Source organism: Eschrichtius robustus, chromosome 14, assembly GCF_028021215.1.
Source record: "Eschrichtius robustus isolate mEscRob2 chromosome 14, mEscRob2.pri, whole genome shotgun sequence".
NCBI lineage: Eukaryota > Metazoa > Chordata > Mammalia > Artiodactyla > Eschrichtiidae > Eschrichtius > Eschrichtius robustus.
In genome coordinates this window covers 35,170,673-35,192,152 of record NC_090837.1, presented here as the reverse complement: position 1 = coordinate 35,192,152, position 21,480 = coordinate 35,170,673, and the positions used below count along the sequence as shown (strand labels likewise).

At 41.7% G+C, this 21,480-nt stretch overlaps 1 protein-coding gene across 4 annotated transcripts in view; it reads right to left on the bottom strand.

Moving 5' to 3' along the window:
• The window catches only part of DLGAP1 (DLG associated protein 1), an 846,176-nt gene that overhangs the window by 331,108 nt on the left and 493,588 nt on the right, over positions 1 to 21,480 (bottom strand). Inside the window, exon 1 of one of the 4 annotated variants that reach the window (XM_068562842.1) lies at positions 16,484 to 16,564. The exons of the other annotated variants lie outside the window; for them this stretch is intronic. The gene's annotated coding sequence lies outside the window, so the exon portion shown is untranslated. Of the gene's footprint in view, positions 1 to 16,483; positions 16,565 to 21,480 lie in introns of those variants that run through there. 4 annotated transcript variants of the gene reach the window in all.

Below are 21,480 nucleotides of genomic sequence, written 5' to 3'. Positions count from 1 at the left end.
TAGAGGCTCTTGAGCTACCATGACAATGATGGGAGAAAATGTTGGGAGACTCCATGTCAAATTCTCTGCACATCTTGAAGATGGGAGAACTTTCTGGTTAGAACCTGGCTGCCGATACATCGATGTCACGAGGGGAAGTCCTTTTCTCTTGCTGAGGTGGCCTACAAGGGACTCAATAAGCTACAGAATGATCTCACTGGTATTTCTGAATTCTGTGAAATACAAGCTGCACTTTATAGAGGCCTATGATGGGGCAGGAACTCAGTACAGATCCCTTTTGAACCCTTGCAAGCTTGGCATGATTTCTCCCCTTCCCACAGATGAAGACACTGAGGTTTACAGAAGTTGAATGGCTTGCCCAGGGAGCACAGCTAGTAAGCAGCTAAGCTAACACTTGACCCCGGGGCTGTGAGACTTAAAGCACTTGTGCTTCCGGCCCTATTGACAGCTCCAAGAAACTTTAGGATGCGGGGGGCAGCACAGCAGGGACCAGCCTGCCATCAGTGGACCTCCACAGCTTTTGGACTTTCCTTTGAAGAAAAGTTTAGCTGCTAAAAGAAAAAAATGAAAAGAAAAAAGATAATACCTACTATCATACTTCATCATATCAATTTTTTTTTTATATAAGAAGACCCATCCAGCTTAAACATCTAATAAGCATTTAATAAGCTAATGAGGAAACTGCCCCTTGGGAATGCACATCCTCAGGTATGACTAGGTGGCCCTGAGATCTTGTTCAGGACTCAGCAACTTTATACACATCATAGATGTCAGCCTGTGAATGTGCTGACCCCAGGGCCCCGACTACCCGTGCCCCCTTCTCCCCACCTCACCTAGGCCTCTGTATATTATGTGGATAATGTCTTCAGCCTCAATACAGAAGTGAGCCCGTGTAGACAATCACTTCTCAGTTATCTCTAGAAGCTAATAAAAGAGCTAACATTCACGTATTCCTTTTTTCCCAACAAATATTTGTTGAGTATATACTAAATGATGGTATAGTTCTAGGAACCAAGGATTCCGTCATGAACACAACTCAAAATGTCCATTCCTTCATGGAAAGTACATTCTTGTGTTGGGAGACAATATATAATGTTTAAAATAGTGGTAATTGTATTATATTATCCGTTAGGCGATGATGTATAAGACACTGGCTTATTTATTAAAGAGGTAGTTCAGTTAAGTTTATACCTGTTAGTATATTTCAGCAAGCATTAGGCAGATAGGTCTATGTGCCAGACCCTGCCCTGGGCACTTTAGAGGCATCGTCTACTTAGTTATCACAGCAGCCCTAGCAAGTAGGTGCTCTTATTGACTGCATTTCCCAGAGGAGGAAAATGAGGCACAGAGAGGTTAAATCATTTACTCAGAGTTAATCCAGGAAGTTGAATCCCAGCACTTGCACTGTGCACCCCTACGCTGTCAATGACAAAGTTCGTCTTTGTCACTCAACCACAGCGATGGGATGTCACCAAGGCTGCAGCATATGCACACATTGTGTACAGCAGCACACCTGCAGGGGGCAAGCTGATGTCGTGCAGTGTGGCAGTCCTGTCGCTTTGCCATCACTGATGCACTTTTATTTAAATACATAGTCACATAAGCATACTTAAAAAGAGGACCCAGGAGAAAAATCACATGTTCCAGCATCATATAGAAGTATGATTGTTCATCTGTTGTTATTATCTAATAAGACAATAATTTCAACCATGGAAATTGCATACAGATTTCAGAGACATAGACATATACTTAACATATATATTACCTATACTTGTAGATAGGCCATTGAAAGGGAAAAATGCGAGAAACCTAGGAGAATTTACGAACTTCTTCATGAAAGACGCCTTTTTTCTCTTCACATGTCTAAACTTAGCCTGGAAATTTTCAATTTCTGTATGGCTGCTTCTCCTCACCATCTGCTAACGGGGCTGGGGGCCGTAATTCCCTTCATTCAGGGAGGCAGCCTACGCTACAGTGGTAAGTAAAGACCCGAAAGACAAATGAAGGAAATCAGAGTAGGGGAGAGAACTCACAATCAACACTTCACTGGACTGGCATCCCATGAGTGGTCCCTGCTGTAACCACCGCCCATGGCAGCTTTCCTTCTGATCACTGAGGGGTGTCGTTTCCTCTACCTGAATCTGTGTCAAGACACAATTCCACTGAAGGAGGACTGTAAGTTTCACTTTCCAGCCAAATAAACGGGCAGCTTAAAATTCCAGCCCAGCAGATCTGAGAATGAGCAAGGGTGGTGAGTGTGAGACCCAACTGTGTAAGTCAGGTGGGAAGTGGCTTCAAATGGGAATAGGAATGTTAAAAGGATGCTGCTTGCAGGAAAATCGTTCATTTTAGATTCCAAGAAAACTTTTGGATGAAATGAGATTCAAAACGGGGATGCTTTTGCCCTACTACTTATTCTCTGGACCCAAGATGCCCAGGGTTGGTCAGATTTCAGAAAACATCCTTGCTGTTGCCTTGAGCTTCTAGCACGTAGAATGTTTAACTAGAAACAGGGCGTCTTCTCTTACTATCCCACTTTTTGCTTTTTTTGCTTGTGTGGGCTTAGCAATGTATTATTTTTTTTCCTCTTTCTTTTTTTGCCTCTCCTTTAGAGAAGGCTATTTTAGGACAACACAGCTCTATAAATTATAAGAGTTCACCTGTTATGGTCCTTGGTCTACAACTGGCAGCCACATAACTGGTTTTCAACATGGTCAACATCCTGTGTCCTTTGGATGAGGAAATCCCTTTAGAATTGTTTAAGTTTTCTATCAAGATTTACTTTTATTTATAGACCCTGAGCATTGCTCTGGGTCACTGAATGTAAATGAAAAAACCTGAAAAATTAAGCAGTGGAGAAACACGTTTATAAGGACGAACATGAATTCTATGAAAAGGGTTGGAATCCAATGGCAACTAATCACAGCGTAAAACTGGATCCATGGGTAATGGAGGGCTGCCCTGGGGAAATCGTCTTCTCTATGCCCAAGGGATAAGAGTGCAGGAATGCGAGATGGACAGGGAATCTTTTACAGGCAACACAGTTTGTCTCTCCTGTGGGTTCCTGGAAATTCGAGGTAACTTACGGCACTTGGGTAAGTACCAGCACAGGACACTGCTGTTCTTCATCTGAGCCCACAGGTGCCCTGCCCAGGGACCTCACCATCTCTCCTCCCTCCACCACTGAGTCCTGGACCTGGGCAACTCATGGCCCCTTGGAAAGAACCGCATTTTAGTGCTTTCTAAGCATTCACCTCACTGAAGACTCCTTATTTGCACATTATTCTGTCTTCCGCCATAATGTGAACTCCTCAAGGGATCTGACTGCTCGGCATCTAACCCAATGCCACGCACGGAGTAAGTGCTCAATAAATGTTGAATGGATAAAACAGAAGGTGGGGGAAAACCCCATCAGTTTGCTGGCTCACTTACATGTCCCATAAATGCATTTGAGTGGATACTCCAAGACTTGTGAAAGAGGAACGGTACGCCTCCGGGAAGCAGGAGGAACGACACAGATTAGATGATGGGTTAGAAGAAAAAAGAAATTTGATTTCGGAAAACTATTTTCTCCAGTGTGGGAGTTTGTTATAATGCAATCCTGCCTTGGACATCCCTTATTCGGCTTGTGGGTGCTGAGAACGGCAAAACGGGCAAAGGAGAAAGAGATTTAGAAATGGTAAAAATGATTTTCAAGTCCCACTGCCTCTTCCATTCACTGCCTCCACCTCCTCTTCCTATTCCTCCAGAATGATCTTCTCACCTCCTAATCTGATCACGCACCTTCCCTGCCCAAAACTGTCTCCATTCCCATCAACATAAAGCCTGACCCCTCGTGTAGCCTGCCTGCACAGCCCCTAGGGGCCTTGATATGAATATCCCCCAGCCTCACTTCTATCCCCTCTCGCCATCCCCCAGGCTCTGGGCTACAACCCCCAGACCACCTGTGGTTTTCCTTACCCATCCTGCTCTTCTGTTCTTTATGACGTTTGCGTGGTGCTTACTTCCTCCACTTGCGGAATGCCCTTCAATGCCTAGTAATTCCTATTCATCCTTCAGAAGTCGACTGCTTCCCTACCCCACCATCTTATTCACCTCGCACAGCATCATATTGATGGAGCTCAGCCATTGTTTCTGCAGCCATCTTTCTAGTTACCGCCTCTCCCTCTCTGGGGTGGCTTCCGTTACTCTTAAGGCCAATACACGTTCCAGTTTACAGCCAGCCTAGTGTTCATCCACAGTGAGCTTTATAATCTCCTAAAAATATAAAAGCTGAACCACATGGAGGAAGTTAGGAGCTGGTTGCCGAGGGATAGTGGGCTCCATGCCCCTGGCTCTCAGACCCGTGATCTCGGGCTATCTAAGAGGTTGATTCATCTCAGGGTGTAGCTCTGACAGGGGCGAAGGATCTGACAGCCTCCTGTGGATCCTCCTATGTGGCAATAGTTTACCGCTTACCTGGGGTGTTTCCCACCCTATTTTAACTTTTCTGCTCAGCCTAAGAAATCTCCCCCTTTGTTTTGTTATCTTAGAAAATAAGGGCAGGTTGTTATGCTTGTTCTTAGCAACTAGATGGAAGCAGCCCACACATATGAAATAGGAATTAAACGCTAGAACTAGGATTCAATTGCCAAGGAATCATGGGCTGAGGAAGAAGTCTGAGAGGGGCGCCCCAAGCTCCCAATGGGCCAGCAGTGTCCTAGGGCATCCACCGCCCACTATGGGCTTTCTTCTTGCTCTGTCGGGATTCATTTGTGGGCTTCCTATCTTTCTGCTCAGCCAAGCCCTCTGAGAACAGAGGATGACGTTCATCTTTGCATCCCTAGGACCCAGCACTGGAGCTGGCTCAGAGCACAGTACCCCAGTACTGGCATATAATGAGAAAGTTATTTCCATTTCAATTCTCTTACAATCCATTGAGTTTAGTCAAAGCAGAAACGTCTCTGCTTATTGATGGTATGTTTTTAAATCTCTTTTTTGCTTTTCCTCCCTTTTAAGCAGGCTTCAGCAGACACAGCATCTACCTAAGTGATTAACTTGTTTTGTGTTGCTTATTCTTAGTTTCATGGTTAACTTCTGTTGGAGGCAAGGCAAGTGGAAGTGACATCAAACTTCTTTTGAAAAAGATAATGTATTTAAACTGAAAATGAGTCTACTTGTAAAACAATATTAAGTAAAAAAATAACACCAGGAGAAGCAGATGTGGCAAAAATCATGATGGTGGTATACAAATGATGGATGTTTGGAAAACGGTGGCATACAGCTAATGCTCGGTAATTGTTAATTTAATGGATAAATGGACCTCTCTCACATCTCCCCTCTTCTTTTGACTTCTCTAACTTCCACGCCAGATCTGGCTCTGTCTCTAGTTTGTATGACGACAATGATCTCCTATTCTGAGCTCTATTCCTGCCTCTAGCCTCTGCTCAGCTCCCCCATGCGCAAGCCTCACCTACTCACAAACGTTCCATGGTTCCTTCTTGCTTATAAAGCCTTGACTTCAGACATTCAAGATCCTTGATAACCTCGCTCAAATCTATTTTCCAAACGCATCAGCCCAAGCTCCCCTGCATAAACTGTGTGGGTATTTGTTATTCCTGGAATATGCTTGGTATCTTCTTGGCCTGAAGACTCTAAGTGGAAAACCCTCAGATTCCTACTCATCTTTTAAGACCCATTCCAACTCTCCTCCCTCCATGAAGCCCTCTTTGTTCATTCCGTCCGGGGGTGATCTGCCTCTTCTCTGAGCTCTGACAGCACTTTGCTGTATGTGTACATTATATTTAAGGTATTCGTTCAGTGTTTTCCTAAGTGCCCTGTTTTCTCTTTCGGATTGCAGGCTCTCAGAAGGCAAGAGCCGATTCTTAGGCATCTTTCTGTCCCCGCCCTATTTTTGTTGACTAAATACCTTACTGACTGAAATTAATAAATAAATGGGGATATCTGGGAATATGCCGAAGTAAGGAAATGCAGAAAATCAGCGCACTGCTTACTCCACTGAGTAAATGCAAACTCAGCAGAAGGGAAAGCTCACTAGGAATTTGAATGTGGCAATCCAGCCAATTTGTCTAAATCTGCCTCCTTTAAAAAAATGATATGTAATAATATTAAAAATAATTTTTCCACTGAACATTATTTATTCAATATAATCTAGTCCAAATCTTTCCATTTTAGAGGCAAGAAAATTGAGATAACACTATGAATATAATATACGGACATATATAAACTTATATATGACCAGCCCAGAGTTCACACTGCAAATATGCACAGGGAAAAATGGCCCGTTGGTTCTTTGCAGAATGTGTCTCAAACCGCAGAGGAATCACACCCTTTAAAATTCCCTTAACCTAGATACAGCCATAAACAATAAGAGCTGTATTTGTACTACTCGGCCTGCTCCTCTGGGTCTGATATTGTTGGCTGTTTATAGGAACACTGGGCTCATTACGCTCACCATTCCTTCCAGGTGGAGTGATATTATCACGGAACACATTTCAAAGAAAACCCTTGTATAATAGCTGCCTCTGACCTTTAATTGTTGCTTTGTTTCATACCAGATGCCTCATCAGGAAAACAGCGATCCTGAAATGGCAGAGGTAACATTAAGTAACATTCGTAGGTCAAGAACTATTCAGCAAAAAACACACAAGACAAAAAAAAAGAGATTATCCTGTGACTGACTATTGGACTTAGTGAAATTTTACTGACATGATTTCCCAGAGAGATGGGTGCCTTTTACAAGGAAACACCAGTAATAAAGCCTACAGCCCTGAGCTGGAGGAAAAGTTTTCCTTCCTGACCCTCATCTGGTGAGAATTCCCTTTCGCTCCACTTTATACCAACAGAATTGAGGGGATCCACTCTCAGGCACAGCGTTTAGGTTACGTGTTGACAAATTCTCTCAGTAACCAAAGGCTGTGAAGGATGACATATGAGATCAGAATCCTTTTTGCAGGGTGCTACCCAGACAGATGCTAAACAGGGCATCTTGCTCCATAGCCATGGGACTAAGCAGTGCAGGGTAAGATCCAGAACAGATTTGGGTTGCTCTGGGGTCAACAGTGGTAATATGGTCCAGTAGGTGGCACTAGACCTGGTGAAATCTACAAACACTGCAGCAATGCTGGCTTGGCTTCAGAATGACCTCAAACTTTAAGGAAATATAATTTTAGGAATTTTATTTATTCTTCTGGGGTCCTCAAGCTTGGGGTTAAGCCAAGGTTAGGCTGGGCCTCTGAGGATGCTGATGGAAAAATGGAGTCCGTGGATTTCATCTGGTCCTGCCTCCAAACTTCAGTCTGTAGAGTCAGACTGTAATGGCATTGATCATATGCACTCTTGGAGCTGCCATTCAGTGAGTTTTCAGTGATGATTAAACAATCCATTCAAATTGGGAGAAAATGCACTTGATCTTTTTATAGTTTAACCACTTAATGAATCAGCACTTGAGGAAGAGACGGACCTCATAATTAAAGCAAAGCTGTCAAGACTAAATATTTTGTTCTTACAAAAGAGTATAATTTCTATAATTCTTAGCTGTTAATACATTTAATGTTAGTCACTCCTTAAAAAGACTTGAGATTAGTCTTTCAAGATACACTTTGGTTCTTGCTCACTTATCCCTTGCACATAAAATAAAAGAGGAATAAAAACATGAGCCTTATTCACTTGGTAGATAGAGGTAAATGCGTTTTCTGGACAAATTCTGTACATGAATTTGCAAGGTTTCCTGGTAGAAAGACCCAACTCTGTTATTCTTTATTATTATTCACTCCTAGTACCATCTTTAATCTCTGTTCCATTTTCTCTGGATAGTCTCATCACTGACATTATAAAAATAAATCAAGAGAGTTGAAATGTATATGCATCAAGGGAGGGACCAAAGAACTAATAGAGATAATTTGGAAATCACTTCTACCAATACAAATATTGTACACAATTTTTTAAGTAATTGTAGTTTATTGGTGGTCATTTCTTGGTGCCAGGGAAAACATCAAAAGGAGGTCCTGCTAACAACATTACAAATCAACTATACTCTAATAAAAATTAAAAAATAAAAAAGAAGATTCTGGTAAATTTCCATACCCTTCCTGACTCTGTTCAAGCTTTTGTCTTTTAAAAATAATCCCCATTGCTTCTCTGGCCATTTCCAATACCTTGTTTGTTAAAAGCCTCAATTAGCCAACGATGTGGGCTAGGGAATTTGGAGATAGAAAGGACCACAGAAATAGCTGGGCTAGAATTTCCCCGAAGTTGTTTTCTGTGGATCTCTAATCCTGAGAGAGATTCTATGAGGAAAAAAAGAAAAGAAAAAAAGAGAGATTTGGTGCAATATATTTGGGGGAAGCTGGCTATTATATCCTCTTTTTAGACATTCACAAACCCTTTAGCCTATTAAAGGCTGTGAAGTTTTTCAGTAAAGAAACCTTTTAAACATTTTTACCCCAGCATTTTGTAAAACTGTCTGGTCACTGAATCTTTTGAAGACTACCTCTTGCATAGCACAGGGAGATCAGCTCGGTGCTTTGTGACCACCTAGAGGGGTGGGATAGAGAGGGTGGGAGGGAAACGCAAGAGGGAGGAGATATGGGGATATATGTATATGTATAGCTGATTCACTTCGTTATACAGCAGAAACTAACATACCATTGTAAAGCAGTTATACTCCAATAAAGATGTTTAAAAAAAAAAAAAAAAAAAGACTACCTCTTGCCATTTTTCAGAATGATCATCCTGCAGAGCAGACCTGAGGAATCGGGGGTGGGGGGATGCCAAGTCCCCCATTTCACGGAAGAAGAAACTGAGCACAATTCACCCCTTTTCCACCTAAACCACGTTGACCCACGAGAACTTTGGGTGAGTATGGACAATAGGATTCGAAGCTGAAGAGGACTTAGTCTAGCTTCATTAAAAAAATAAAAGAAAAACAAAAAAAAAATTTAAAAAACCTTGAACTCTAGGAAGTTTACTTGATTTACGCAAAGTCACGAATGAAGCAGTGTCCGTGTCTAGAATCTAGAATTTCCTCACTTCCGCTTTCTCCTTCCCCCATCAAAAAGTGCTCTTTTCGCTACATGAGGACATTTTTCTGAAATTATCATACCTTGCATTTTGCTTTATCTTAGGGTGAATCTTTTTTCTTAGTGCACCAGAAACCCTTTTCACAAAACACCTAACTCGCTTCCCAGCTTAATGGACCCTCTTCATCCTCTCTGGAGAAACAGCTAGGCTGCCCATGGCACAAGGAACGCTCATACTATCAAGCTACTTTAGAGCTTTTCTAGACTCTTCCTCAAATCTATTTATGTCAGTCTAACGTGGCATTACGATTACTTAGTTCAATTAAGTATTACAAAGAGTGTTGAACTATGAGTGCAGAAAAGCCATTTCTCTAAAATCTCTTCAAAAAAGAGTTTAAAGAAATTGTTTCTCTTTCAATTTAGAAAGCTTTGCGAAGGTTGACAAGACAAAGTGTTGTTAAAAATTGCTGCCAAAGTAGTTGTGGGTGAGACAAGTGTAAATCATGGAAAAAATAATGACAGCTTAGAAGGATGCTGCGTTCAGATGGTTTTGCACATCCCAACCTAAAGAAAACCGAAACCAGAATTTGTAGGTAATACGTCATGAATGTGGCTCATGCAGGAAAGACGGCTTGGAACTTCAATCAACAGATTCATTTAAAAAAAGGCCTTGATGCCTCATGAAAGGTTAGTGAATGAATAACCATTTACATGTTTTAAGTCAAAACTAAATGGTTTTTTTTCATATGATATCACCTGTATGTGGAATCTAAAATATGACACAAATGAACTTATCTACGAAACAGAAACAGACAGATATAGAGAACAGACTTATGGTTGCCAAGGCGGAGAGGGAGTGGGGGAGGGATGGATTGGGAGTTTAGGATTAGCAGGTGCAAACTATTATATATAAAATGGGTAAACAACAAGGTCCTACTGTATAACACAGGAAACTATATTCAAAATTCTATTATAAACCATAATGGAAAAGAATATGAAAAAGAATGTGTGTGTGTGTATACACAGACACACACATAACTGAATCACTTTGCTGTATAGCAGAAATTAACACAACATTGTAAATCAACTATGCTTCAATAAAAGAAATTTAAACAAACAAACAAAAAACCCCACAAAGGAATTCAATTTATATTGGAGTCACCAGGAAGACTTCTCAGAAGTGACGCTTAAACTGAGAGCTGTAGGATAAGTAGGGACAAACTCAGCAAAGAAGCAAGGGAAAAGATGTGCAAAGGCTGTTTGGCAGGAGGGAGCATGGCAAGTCCAAGGAATTGAAAGAAAGCCAAAGTGGCTGGAAGACAGAGAGTGGAGGAGGTAGCACAATGGGATATGAGACTATAATAGGGTAATTTATGCAATTATATTCAGAGTTAGTTACTTTGGCCTCTAAAGCAAAACTACGGTGTAGACTATAGCAGTAAAATAAATGACAAAGTGTGTAGTATGTTCCTCTCTCATCCCAGATTAAGTTGCTTTTCATACTTTGTACTCTGATTCTGGTCCAGCTACTTTTGCTTTCTCTTATATACCTGGCCTCCATGCCTGCACCTTGCATATCAGCTGTTGTTTTCAGTGTTTTACTTTTTTTTTTTTTTTAACATCTTTATTGGAGTATAATTGCTCAAACCTAAATGTTTGAGGGCAGCGTTTTTAAATGACTCTTTGCTTTATCTAGCCTTGTAAAATAGGTGACTACCAGTATAAACAAATCAAACAGTTTAGAGGGATTGTTATTATGCATCTAGGCATTAAAAAAAATACTTATTTAAAGTGCTAGGAAACCGCCACATTCCTGTGTGGCAGGTTAAATTTTCGAATTGCTCTGTGTTGTATTTTCTCTCTCTTGATTCCCTGGCTCCTCTGACCATTAAAACTAGGCGAGGGTGAAGCTAATGGCCCCAGGGGAGGAAGGACACAAGGGGACACAGAGAAAGCAGGAATGAAAACGTCCTCAGCTCAGAAGGGGTCATTAGGAACGTCTTGACTGGACATTGATGGGACCAGACACAGGAGGGAGAAAAGCCAGACACAGGAGAGTCTGCAACGCTTAGAGTACAGTTTACAAAATAAATCCGAGAGGAGAGAGCTTGAAGGGTGATTCTACGGAAGTGTTTTCTTACTGGGAAAGCCAGAGATAGCAGAGATAAAAGATCTTATTGGGACACCAGAGAGTTTAAAAGGTGACAGAATGAGAGACCAGAGTTTCTGATCCTTTACTGACAGTAAAAAAAATAGAGTTTACTTCTTGATCCAGTATATATAAAAAAGAAATACAGCAAATGTTCTCTTCTAGTTGACCCTATCCTATTGGCTCCCATGTAATTTAAAAATGCTGGCTGTGAACACTAAATTATTTCTTGACCTACAGTTTAGAAAACAGTGTGTAAAAAAAGACCAGTGTGAAGTCAGGGAGTGTGGTGTCTCCAGCTCTGTTCTTCTTTCTCGAGATTGTTTTGGCTCTTCGGGGTCTTTTGTGTTTCCAGACAGATTTGGAAAGGAGGCTCACCGCTCACCCTATCAACCCCTAGGGTCGAAACCTGGCGTGGGCTCAGGTGAGACAGGCCTGGGAGTGTCACAGATCTCTGCCTGCATCCCACGCTTGGAAAGATGGCAAGCCTACTAGAGAGGCCTCATAGGTTTGATTCACGCTGGGATTGGTGAGGGTCCAGGGCTGACTCGGTGGACGGGCGACCTCAGAACGCCCCTCCCTCCCTAGCCAGGAGAGGAAGGAACAGTGCCGAGTAGTTGCAGACGTGCTGAAAGGACCAGAGGCCCGAGGTGCGGGCGGGGAGGACACAGGTGCTCCCACTTCATGACCAGAGGCTGCGGTGCGGACCACAGGTGTTAGCAACACTTGATAGCACGGAGGCCCCGAGGGCCGGGGAGAAGACGCCAAGGAGGAGGAGGAGGAGGAGGAGGAGGAGGCAGAGGCAGCCCCGCGTGGGACGCTGCGTAAGCCTCCCCGCGTGAAGAAAGAACACCTCATTTGACCAAATCTCTCTCTAAAAGAGAGAACCTCACGCAGCGTGACTGTTAACTTTCACGGCACAAGTATCCCAAGTTCTCCATTTGGACTGGAGCCGGGGGTCTCAAAGGTAAGCTTAATTTACTTGCAGCAAAGAAGAAAAAGTTACGTTCCTGCACACGTGATGTGTAAGGGTAGATTTTAAACCTGATATACCTACATGAAAGAATTTTGGGTGTATGAAAGCCACACGTAGTTCCTACTTTTTATTATTTTTAAAAAATTTTTTAAGTTCCTACTTTAACACCTCGGTGCCAGTGTTCTAGACACTGTACTGAACATTGAGTCAGACGTAAATCCCTGTTCGTTTGGCTCACGGGCAAAATGAGAACACAATATACCAAGAGTGTGATGGGAAACAGGTTAGATGCGTGGTTATGAATGTGACATAATTAGGAAGTACGAATAAAAAATCTCCTGACGTGTTATTTAGGGGTAACTTACATGGGACGAAAGCTGTGCCCTCCTAAGTCATTGATTAAACATCTCAGGAGTGTATAACTATCGAAGTTTGCTCTTAACTCTGGCTGTGATTCAGGATCGTCAGCGGCACCCTTGAGAAAAGATTTCGGGTCCCCCACTCGTGAAAACCTGGGGTTTGGCCTGGCCGTCTGTTTTTTCAGAATGTTCCCTTGGCGATTCTGCTGTGCTGCTCCCATTGGTAGCCACTGCCATGGAAGGTTATGTGTTTTTTTTTTTTTAAGAGATTCTCTATTTATGCCTGATTATTCTTTTATGTGGCATTCGTAAGAGGGGAGGAAACATTTAGGCTATCTCACAAATATGATTTCTCAGTGAGAAAATATCCTTAAACAGAACGTTATCATGTAGCATCCAATTTTGCATTAATTAGCATACACTTTTAATAAACTTTGTGAAAAGTAACTTACAAAAATGTGTTTGAAGCGTCATGCTAGGGACAGCGTATTCCTAACTCTTGAACAATAAATTTTGTCTGAGGCGAAGGTCTGGATATTTTAGTTTTTAAGATGCTTGAGCCGCAGTCATGGGTGCCTCACTGATTTTGTTCTTCATAGTTCGGGTGGCAAGGTGTGTGTGTTGAGGAAATTCTAGCTTGAGTTGCTGAAATCAGTAGATGCAAAGCATACTATCTAAAAGTAGGTGGTGGTGTTTGGTTAGAATATGGACTTTTAAGTTAGAAATGAACTTCTGTCTGCTTGGAAAAATCTCAGTAACAGTGATAATTCTATACTCAAGACCACCTGGCTGCTTGTTTACTGCGACGATAGCCTTTTGCTATACAAGGCAAAGGGCAGTGGTAAAAGTTCTGGCTTAAACAGCTGAAAGCAATTGCTGAAGATCTTTCCTAAGTGAGGTGTTCTCTTTTTTTCATGTCATTAAAACTTTTTTATTGTGATAGAATACACATATCATAAAATTTACCACCTTGAACATTTTTTAAGTACACAGTTTAGTAGTGTTTGGTATATTTACATTGTTGTGAAACAGACCTCCAGAACCTTTTCATCTGGCAGCACTGAAACTCTATAGCAATTCGACAACTCCCCCTTGCCCTCTCCCCCAAGCCCCCTCCCCCCAACCTCCATTCTATTCTCTTTATTTATAAATTCGACTACTTTAGATGCCTCATGTAAGTGGAATCATACAGTATTTGTCCTTTTATGGCTGGCTTATTTCACTTAGTATAAGGTCCTCAAGGTTCATCCATTTAGTAGCATGTGACTGAAATTTTCGATTGCAGGCAAGAAAGACTTTTGAAGTCATAGCTTCCAGGTATTTAGCACCTAAGTTTTCTCATTCAGGACCTGAGACCACATAAACCAAATGGCTGGATGGAAGTTGAGGTTTAGTCCTTGACTAGTCATAAGTTCATCTGTACTTTTGTATTAAATTCATGTCATGGGTTACATCACCTTGATGGACCATTAACTGCAACTTGTATTCTCAGGCTGAGTTTTAAAAGGGACCAGCTGTCTACAGGTGACACCTAATGAACCCTGGATGCTAGTCTGCTATTAATGACCATGGATCTTTTCTTCCTGCTTTTGATTTCTTTTTATTAGTGATAATTACTTCTATTTCACTGGGAGAGTGGTTGAATAAAAAAAACACTTGGAACTGCAAAACTTTATAGGTTTCTCTTTCTCTTGGTTCTTCCAAGTAGACAGTGTTAATCGTGGGTAAATTCCTTGAACAGCAAGGACCATACGTCTCCATTTTTGCCGTCTCTTTGGTGTACGGCACACAGAAGGTGTTCACTTATTGACTGCCTGCCTGAGACACCTTCTGTGTATATTCACTTTTCTATTTACCTAGAATGCTAGAAAACTCTATGAGAAGTATATAGCCCATACATGATTTTCTCTTGCCTAGATATCTAACTATGGTATGTTCAAGTGGTTTTGAGTTTTCTAGAAGAAATACTTTTTCCTCCTATTTTTAAGCCTCCTATTTTTAAGTTAAGTTCAGGGCTTATATTGACAAACTTCAGCTTTCTTGATCCAGCATTATTTCTGATGGGTTTAATGAGAGGTTCTTGAGAATGCCCTTCTGGTGGCCAAGGAACAGGAAGAAATCATTTGCTATTCTTTCACAGTTAAAAACTTTTTACAGATTACCTAGTATTCCTAGCTAATATTAAGGAATCATTAAAATATCTTTCCAATGAGAATGTGCAGTAATTGGAACAGGCAGTAATTGGAAGATGTTATCTGTTATCAGCAGGACAGCTTTCTCTCCATAACCCCGTTTTTAAAGAGGTGAAAATGTAATGTGTTTGCTGGCAGTTTCGATGTTGGTATGATCCACCACAAGTGATTTTAAGACAAGGCACGCAGAGTTGGGTTTGGCTTTAAAAAAGAAAGTCAAGAAGTTCCAGACCAAAAATTTCATCCATTAAAACCTACTGTTTCCTATCAGCCAAAATTCAAATTGGATAACAACTTAGAACAAAACACAACCTTTGGGTAAGTGACCTCAGGTGGACTAAGGTTTTTACTGCCTTCTTAGTGGACTCTAGAGCAATGAAAACTCTATAAATAACTCCCTAGAATAAGGCAAAATTGGTGATTAGAAATCACTGCCATCTGCTAGCGCCTGCCGCCTTGGCAGCATCTGGGGGCCGTCAATGGTGAAGCGGGATCCATTGCCAGCCTCAATGAAGTGATTCACCTCCTCTCCTGGATAGAAATAAAGGATTGAGAAGGGATGCCTCATTTTCTAAATATATGAAAATATTGAAGAAAATTAGAATAGGAATCTTTCTGATGTCATCAGTAGTGTCTAAAAACCGTGAATGCTAACAAAAGCCTGGGTGGAGGTGGGAGAATTTCTGCAAAACCTGCGAGGATGATTGCTTGCTGGGAATTAGAAGGAGTCAGAGTTCTAATCCTGGTTTTGGTGCACGAATTTGCTTGAGGATAAGACATTGAAACCCTCCCGAGTTTAATTTCTCCAGCTGTGAGCTGAGAAAGCCCTGGCTTAATTAGGCGAGTACAAATAGAGCAAATAGGTAAGTCCTAGAAAGTTCTGGATGGTAAATGCCTACCAGGTCAAATGGCTCTCTCTCTGAAGACAAAAAAAAAGTTTACTGGGCACCTAGTTTTGAGTCCATTTGGGCCACATTCCTTGTTTTACATGAACTATGCAGGCCTCTAGGATGAAGCCTGGATCTTACACATACCTGATTTTTCTCAGTACAGTGGTTGGCTTACGGTACTCAGTGTTTGTGGAACTGAATTGATTTTGCATAAATTATCTCATACAAATTAGGGAAAAAGTTTCTTCTGATGGTAGGTGAAGTGGATGGTGGTAGTAATCATGCAAAGAAGGTCAAGATTGGATCCTTATGAAAAAGGATAGTATGACTGAATTTCCCTTCATTTTATTTTTGTATTTTAAAAAAATTTTATTGAAGTATAGTTGATTTACAGTGTTGTGTTAATTTCTGCTGTACAGCAAAGTGATTCAGTTATACCTATATATATAATTTTTCATATTCTTTTACATTATGGTTTATCACAGGATATTGAATACAGTTCTCTGTGCTATACAGTAGGACCTTGTTGTTTATCCATCCTATACATAATAGTTTGCATCCGCTAATCTCAAACTCCCAGCCCTTCCCTCCCTCACACCCCCTCCCCCTTGGCGACCACAAGTCTGTTCTCTATGTCTGTGAGTCTGTTTCTGTTTCGTACATAGGTTCATTTGTGTTATACTTTAGATTACACGTGTAAGTGATATCATATGGTACTGATGTTTGTCTTTCTCTTTCTGACTTACTTAGTATGATAATCTCCAGGTCCATCCATGTTGCTGCAAACGGCATTATTTCTGAATTTCCCTTCATTTTCTAAGGTGATCAGGAGAAATGTATTCCCCGCACACTGTCAGTAGATGGATTCGAACTCAGAATAAGTAGGAAGTTGCTCACCTTCAAGATGTCCAGTGACTAGAGGATTGCTCACGGTGGGGTATACAGTGACATGGCATGTGATAGCTCACTGAATCACCTGGCAAGGAAATGACATAAATTTTCAACCCTACAACACGGCAACCTAATGAGCTGAGTAATGGCTCCTCGGTGAAATATTTAGCCAGAACTGAAGTAAATCCTGATTCCTTTTACTGAATCATAGCACTTCCCTTGCCTCTTTGGCAGCCCAGCTGCAGAAGGAGAGGTTAATTGATAACGTCTACTTAGCTGCTCCAGGCTCAGCCTATGCCAGGGGTTGAAAATGTACTTAATGCCAAATTAGTATCTTTGTGTAAGGTCAATGGTAGTTTGTTCTCAAAGAGGACCTGGACCTGCCGCATCCGTATCACCTGGGACCTTGTTAAAGATGCAGATTCTCAGACCCCAGGCCTAGTGAATCAAGCCGTTTAAACAAGTGCTTCAGGTGATTCTGATACCTGCTGATGTTTTGAAACCCCTGATCTCTGATACTTAATACTCTGATGCACAACTAAGGCCCACTTTGATTCAGAAAATAAAATATTACATTCCATATGAACTTGGATATTGAAACTTCAACAAGCCAAAACTGAACTTCTTGTACTCCTAATAGCTCTAGCGCTTTACCTAATGTGGCCCATCTTTAAGGGTGGGGGGCAACTTCAGTTCACACCAGTCACTGTGGCCCGAGCACCTGCTTCATGTAAAGCTCGGCACTGGATGCCGAGGGGCTGTCGGGTGGCATGAAGGAATCAGACGAGCTCTTTCCTTCCAGGGTCTTACAATCAACTGGGGGTATTTTTTAATTTATTAAAAAAAATTTTTATCTTACATTGGCGTATAGTTGATTTACAGTGTTGTTAGTTTCAGGTGTACAATAAAGTGATTCAGTTATACATATCCATATATCTATTTAAATGCATAAACACATGATATAAATATACAGCATCGCATAAGCTCCCTGGAGAAATGCAAAGCCAGGGAGGGGACAGGGGTTGAGCTCAAACAGAAACAGGTGGTGCTGTGGGATGCCGGTGAGCCTGGCCAAGCCAAGGCGAGCCCCCTTTCTGTGCCCTTGTTTCTTTGCTTCTAGAACAGTCTGAGGTGGGGCTAGAATTGGATTTGGAAAGGCCCCTTGCTGACTTGGAGGGGTTGGGAGTTGGGGGAAGCTGAGTCGGGGCAACTCTGTTATCTCTTCCGCTTCAACCAGAACAGCAACTTGTGTCTGTTTGTCTATCAGACCCCAGTGTAAGTTTTTGTTTGGAAACAAAAAGTTTCACAGCTGAAGAAAAAATAATCCCCAGACTCGATGATGTTAGGTTTGTTCCAGCTCTGCAGTTCTGTGGCCTCTACTTCTCTATAAGGTTCTGGGAGGACTCAGTAGTAGGAAGAGGTACCCTGAATTATTTGAGGGAAATTGTTATGGAACTACAAGGTGAAATAATATTCCTGTCAAACACAGCTTCTGTTTATTACTCGAAGTGGGATATAAAAGTAGTGAATTCCTGAATTTTCCTTAAGAGGCATATAATTACTTTTTCTGTTTTCTATCCTGATTTAAGAACAGAGAATGACTTCTATGGCAGGACTGAAATACAGACCCTTTTGGACTTGGACCAAAATTTCAAAAGAGATCAAAATCTCAACTGAAGGAAGAAAAATTTCATAGAGTTCAAGTTCTCATTATTTCTCCTTAAACTAAATTCCCCTCTTCAGTTAGTCTATTCATGAATAATCAGTGACTGAAATTATGTTCCCTCCCTAATCCACTGCCATATGTCTTGCTAGCTTAAAACCATTATAATAAAGATGACATTTTTTCCTCAAGCAGAAACCAGGAGAGTAGTACGCAGTAAATGACAAATGGGAAATGCATAGCTAGTTTGGACTGGAAAACTTATGTTTTACTTTCATAGCAATTTACCAACTCTGTCTTAATTAAAAGCCCTTCCAACGCTCACTATGGCTTCTTTTAAAAAAGAGTTTTTTTTTTTTTGGCTGTGCCGCATGGCATTCGGAATCTTAGTTCCCTGACCAGGGATTGAACCCGTGCCTCCCTGCAGTGTAAGTGGGGAGCCCTAACCGCTGGACCGCCAGGGGAGTCCCTAAAAAAGAATTTTAATAGTTTTATTATAAGCTGAGTGTAATAAGCTCAGCTGTGACAATTATGTACAAGAATAACTGAGAATACTTAAAGCACACGGAATGAGCCGCAGTCAGAGGCCTTGGCAGTGAACCTCATAGAGACCTGGTAGGAAGATGCCAAGTCTCTGCACCAGAGCTCAGGGAAGAAGTAGCCCCCGTTAGGACCTAAGGAGGTGATCAAGAAGATTAAAAAGGAACCAAGAAAATTGGAAAGGAAAAGAAACAAAGATGGAAACTGCTAGTTGCAACTGAAAAAGGCATTTTAGAACCGAATCTCAAAGAGAGGATGTGATTGACCCGTTCTTAGGAATGCTTTTGTAAGCTTGGAGAGTTTCAAAATCAACTAAGCCTTTGATTTTGAAAATAACGATCACAAGGGGGAAGAAAAGATAAGGAAAACAGCAGACCAGCCCAGAACGGGCTACTTCTGAAATACCAGTTACAGTTGGATGCAATATTTGTAAATTCTTTCTGTTGGCAGAATGTCATTTTTGAAGACATTTTGCTGCCTTTAGAAAGAAGAGTGAGCTCTGACAAGTCTGAGACCTTTGGTGAGAAGAAACGTCAATGAAAACAGAAGAGTCCCTGCTCTCTATTATAGCAAGATGCCCAACAGCCTGTAGAAATGATGCTTCACCAAACCATATCGCCCTTGTTCAAGTGAGCTAATTAGAAACCCCAGAGATATCCGTAGACTTATAGCCAAACATCTGAGAGCTTGACTAGCTCCCCGTGCTGTCCACCATGGAATATGTTCAACTTGCTGGAAACTTGTCTGGTGCTAAATAGCCCAAGGACAGTGACGTTGCCTGAGAGACACCCACGGTCACGGCTGCACCAGCCAAATCTGCTTGTGCCCCCGTGCCTTCCCGGAGAACAGAGGAGCATATGGAACGTTCGGGATCCTTGACATCTGTCGAGAGTGGGCAAGCTGGCACATGCATTGCCAATCTGCACCGATGCTTGGGAGATGATAATTTCCATAGTGAGGGTCTGCTGCCCTCAGATAAGAACAGTTTTCAGATGGGGACGGGGAGAAGCCACGAAACAGAAACAACTCTTGTTCTTCTCTCAGATCTACCCCAAGCTCTCATGGGTTAATCGATAGAACTTTGAGGGGAGAAAATCCTCACACCCTGCTTAGTTTGTCCTGAGCTTGAACATTCATTCACATGCTATAGAATATCATCATCACATTACTGTAAATAATAACAACATTTACTGAACTGCTGCCCAGAAACTCTTCCCTTTAACTTCTAAGAACTTGCACCGTGTGATGTCCTCATGAGTGAAACTGAGACCTGTGGACCACTCTTCCATATCTACCTGTGTTCCTGACAAGTAAGGTATGAAAATAGCAGGGACCTCCCTGGTGGTCCGGTGGTTAGGACTCTGTGTTGCCACAGTAGGGGGCATGGGTTCGTTTCCTGGCTGGGGAACTAAGATCCCACAAGGCGTGCACGCGGCCAAAAAAGAAAAAAAAAAAAAAAAATGGCAGTGAGAATTAATTTTATTTAAAAAACTCGGAATTCTGACCTTTCTAGCATCGTCCTTTATCACTCTGAAAATCTTACCTTTTCTCCTAACTTGGACCAACATCTACAAAATGAAACAATACAAAACATACAGTTAATATGACTACCCTATGTAAGGAGATGGATGGTCCAATGAGGTTACCATGGTAGTTTCCGATTCAAAACTTGTCCAAACTTATCACTGTGTACGTTGAAACTCCAGAGTTATTCTTTCAACCTGTCTGCCAACAGTTTATTTATTGAGCAGGATACCCTGGAAGACTAAACGTCTGTTTCAGATGCCCTGTTTAAGTTCTTTATATATTCCAAATCATCAAATCCTATTAAGAATTTTACAGTGTAGGTATTATTAATGTCCCCCTTTTACAAATGAGGAAAGTGTGGCACAAAGAAACAGGATAATTTACCCCCAAGTAATACAGATTGTAAACTGTGGGGGCCAGGAGACCAGTGAAGAAAGGCTGGCTCTGGAGTCTGTGTTTGTAACCACTAGCCATCACTGCCTCCCCCTAATCTAGGAGCTGATGCTTGCAGAGGGGTGGGAGGAACTAGTTGGTCACTGCAGTGGGGAGTGTGGATGCAGGAGAGGGTAGGATGGGTGGAAGGAGCATAGAAGCTGTTTCAAGTGCACTGTAGTGAACTGCCCAGAGAATGGCTGCAGTGTCCATTAGAGAGGCAGGGGTTTGCATTCGGGGCTGAAGGACTTGCAGACAGGGGGCAGCAGCATGCTGCCTTTGCGCCAGTAGATAAGAACCAGAAGAAGCCGGAGGTCAGTCTAAGAGTGATGGCTGCGGTCCAAGGAGCCTAATATCTTTCTCCATCATTGTTATCTTTATGTCCTCATTTCTGGAACAGTCACCTAAATATTTTACATCATATAATAGAGTAACGAGCGACACTAGTATTTATAAATGTGGATGTTTGTCAAGTCATTAGACATATACCTGGCCAATCTCAAGGGTCTGCCCCATTCACCTGTCATTCGCTACTAAATAAATGGTGGCATAAGTAAGAGAAGACTTGGGCTTTGACAGTCGTTGAGCATATTCTGGGTGGTTCTCAAAGCAGCATTATGTACGTAAGGATATGGAGTAAATACTCTGCTACAGTAAATAATAATCACACTAAACTTATATTGTGAAAATTGTGTATATGGGAAAGTCAGTACGTGGGGAGAAAGGGAAAATGTCGGATAACAACATCACAGTGAACAAATAACACATTCTCCCTCAGACTGAGGATATGGGATTGTGGTGGTAGCACGAATTGTGGGAAGAAGGTAAAAAAAGGAAATCA